The sequence below is a fragment of the Hirundo rustica genome, chromosome W (genome assembly GCF_015227805.2).
Source record: "Hirundo rustica isolate bHirRus1 chromosome W, bHirRus1.pri.v3, whole genome shotgun sequence".
Taxonomy (NCBI): domain Eukaryota; kingdom Metazoa; phylum Chordata; class Aves; order Passeriformes; family Hirundinidae; genus Hirundo; species Hirundo rustica.
The window spans coordinates 11,996,787-12,000,456 of record NC_053487.1 but is presented as its reverse complement, the minus strand read 5'-3'; the positions used below and the strand labels follow the sequence as shown (position 1 = coordinate 12,000,456).

The 3,670-nt window shown below is 46.2% G+C and overlaps 1 protein-coding gene across 1 annotated transcript in view; it reads right to left on the bottom strand.

Annotated features, from left to right (window-relative positions):
- The window catches only part of ZC3H12B (zinc finger CCCH-type containing 12B), an 82,387-nt gene extending 80,296 nt beyond the window's left edge, over window positions 1-2,091 (bottom strand). Inside the window, exon 1 of the mRNA XM_040089133.1 lies at window positions 1,998-2,091. The gene's annotated coding sequence lies outside the window, so the exon portion shown is untranslated. The remainder of the gene's footprint in view (window positions 1-1,997) is intronic.
- Window positions 2,092-3,670: the final 1,579 nt, after the last annotated feature.

The following is a 3,670-nucleotide window of genomic DNA, read 5'->3' as shown; positions in this document are numbered from 1 at the left end:
TCTTTCCAAGCCCCAATTTCATAACTGAACTTAGATGTTGCTATCCTTATTCCCTGAAGCCCCAGTGCTTCTGCTCTTGATTCAAACAGTAAATAAGTGCAAATGATAGAAGCAATTTGTTTTACTTCTGTTATTCACAGATTTATAGTAGAATTATAAGTGTTCAACAAAATAACATTTCAGTTGCAAACTGTAAAGTGGCTAGGAAAGTCAAAACCAACAGATGTCTACAATGGAATAATTTTCATTGGAAAAGGCTTCCAGAAAGATCAAAGAACAGAAAGCCAGAACTTACCTAATTTACAGCTGTTGACAGTAAGAATTTACTTTCTTACTAGTTCATCAGCATATAATGTGTCATTGGTATCCATTCATCCATCTTAACCCTTTTTCTTGTCATTCTTTCCAAATTGTGAGTTTGGGTTAGGTTTAGATTTAGCAGTTACATTTTCTTTTTTTAAAATATTTTTTATTGAGATCATTCAAATGAAATTGACTTAGGAAGCTTTATGGATTGCTTCTACTAAAACTTGCTAAACATCAGATTATTTTAGAAGGCAAACCGATCCAGAAAATGTCAACAGTGTCAGGATTCATATACGGAAAACGTGACATTGAAGAAGAAAAGACATATTCCAAAGGCAGCTAAATTACTCTATATTTGAAGATGACCTTGAAATTTCCACTAACCCATTTTTCCATTAAGAAGCAAAAAAAAAAAAAAAATATCAGTGGCACTAGCCAAATTTGTGAAATATACCTTCCAGTCCTATATACCATAGTTCAGTTATAACATCTGGCAAGCAAAATATATATCTTACCAACAAAGGATCCCTCCTATACAAAAAAGACTACTTGACAGGCTCTTCCATTTCAATAAACAAACATACCAAGCATAAGAAATCAGATGGACCTGGAATGCTGCATATTCCCAAGCTCTCAGAACTACTGATATGCATAATGGAAGTTCATAAATGACCAGCATTTTAATATGCCTCCTATTCTTCCCATTTATGGCAACACATGCTAATCACTGCAACACACTGCAAGAATAAAACAAAAAAAGTAAAACTATGTCAGATATATCTCAGTAAACCCAAATAATTTAGATTCACATTTATCAGAAGACACATAGCTTTTGCTTCAATTTTACTGTTTTGGTAGCTTGTGAAGTAAACGCCTCCTGTGAAATATAATTTCCAAATGATTTAATGACAATTAGAAAAGCAGAACAGCTATGGAAAATAACATTTTCAAATGAACTGATTAAAAAAGTATCTCAAACCTCAAGCATGAGTGAGCAGTTCTTTATTCAGTCGCATTATAAAGCAAAATGGAAGGATGCAACTTGCAATCATCGGGTGTCCTCTACAAAAGTAATTTCCTTATGTCACCACTTTTCTTCGTTAATGCAAGTTTTTTGCATTGTTCTTTTGTTCAGACACTGAACGCCTTAAACAGCGTGCTAACTGCAGCCTTTGCATTCTCTCCTTGGAGCTTAAAATTACTAAACGACACCAGGAGAATTTCCCGGCTCCGTACCCCACTGTCCAGGCCGTTTCACCTGCCCTGCCACAACAGGCTGTGAGCACGCTCCCGCAGGCTGTGAGGACGCTGTAATGGGTCCCTGCGAAGGCCTCGTGTCCCCTCGCCCAGCATGCGGCTACTGCAGGGCAGGTGGCAGCAACCAAGGGCAGCGGCCCCGCAGCGGGGAGGGACGCGCAAGACCAGGCGGCCGCCGCTCCCGGTGCGCAAAGGGCGGCAGGGGCACCCCCGGGCAGCGGCGGGAGCACCCCTGGGCAGAGCCGATCCCTGCGCTGTTCCCGGTAGCGGAGCGCGGTCGGACAGCGACCCAAGGCCGCGCCGCGGCTGCGGCCGGGCTCGGACCGCACCCAGCGAGCGGAAGGGGGCGCCCCGCAGCCCCGCTCCCCGCGTCGCTCCGCCGCTCTCCCGATCCGAGCCGCCCTCTGCACCCCCGCCCCCGGCCGGGGCCTCACCCGCTGCTGTCGCTGCGGACGCCCTCCGCGGCTCCCTGCGGGATCTGGCGGCGAGGACGTGAGGGATAGCGGGGCTCGCCGCGGCACGGGCCCCACTCCGGCCGCTCCCGCCTCATGGAGGGGGAAGGGCTGGCCGAAGCAAGGGGAGATGAGGGGGCGTGGAGGAGCAGAGCCGGGACCGGACGGGATGGGGAGGGATGCGGGAAGTGCGGGCGCGGAGTTCAGCGCCGACGTGAGGGCGGGGGCCGCTGTCGCCGCCTCATTGCCGCCCGCACCACACCGGGCCCGCGCCGCTGCCCGGCCGCCGTCGCCCGGCAACGCGCGCGGCCTCGCCGCTGCAGGCGCGTAGCTCCGCGCGGCGCCCCGCGCGCTCCCGGCGCCAGCGCGCTCGCAGCCTGCACGCGGCGGCGCGCGCCGGCCTTCCCTCCCGACGTCAGGGGGCGCTGCAGACGGGGACGGGGAGCGGGAAGGGGCACCATCGGCTGACCGCCGGGGACTACCAAACCGCGGGAGCGAGCCACGAGGTGGTTGTATGGTCGGGCTCCGGAAGAGAATTGGAAAAGTAAGACAGTTTCCATTGGAGTTGTCCCCCACGGACATCCGATCCCCTAACTGAAACAGGAGGAGGAGGCTTAGGGAAGGCAGATGGGTGCCAGACGGTTTAAAAAATACTGTGTTTTCCCAGTTTTGCAGGTCACAGGGTTGGAGAGTGAAATAAAGGACATGACCAAATGCAGGTATATTTAGGCATACCTTTGGAATGGGCCAAGATAACAATATTGTGAAAAACGCCAATCACTTGTTTTTAAAATTTTGAAAGTTTAATAGTAAATAAGATGGTCATAAAAATAGAGTAAAAAAATTGAACAATTAGGGTTAGGACAATATGAGACAATAAAAACAAAGTTACAGATGTCTGGGTGCCTCCCCGAGCAAAAAAGCTCCAGAAAAGGACCCCCGTTAACAAAGGATTATCTCTTAAAAGCAATAGCCTGTTGAATATTCATACCTTTCATACATGATGCATAAATTCCATTCAAACAAAGAATTGTCTCTGGTTAGTATCACTTTTTTTCCTTTAATCTCTATGGTGTCTTCAGGGCTGAGCAAGGCAGGAGAAGTTGGTCTCTTCTGATAAGGAAGTAGTAAATTTTTTTTTCTCTGAAAGATTTATGTTTTCCTGTGGTTGGTACATAAAAACTACATTTTAACTACAAAACTACATTTACTATATTATCAAAATATTAATACCACATTAACAATTAGCACAACATAACACATATAGTAAATATCTTGCGTAGAGCCATATAATATGCACTTTTCACAATCCTCCCTCTTTCTTTTTATAATTAATTTGGCTCGAGCAATATTCATTGTTTTCTAGCTTTCATTATTCGCTCATTTTTTTCACAAATCAATCTCACTTCTTTGAAGGGGTCTTCTATATTATTTTGTTTCTTTAACACCATAATCCTTTGTGGTGTTGTTGTTGTAGGCAACTTTTGGTCCATGTTTACTAATTGCATGCTTTGTACCACACTGGTGATGAGCCGAATGAAACGGGATCAAACAAGGAAGAAATATTAGACCAGCTGTAGCGCATAAAAGGAAGAAGCCTAACTTTTTCCACTATTCTATTCCAACACATTATCCCACCAGCTAGTATTTAGCAT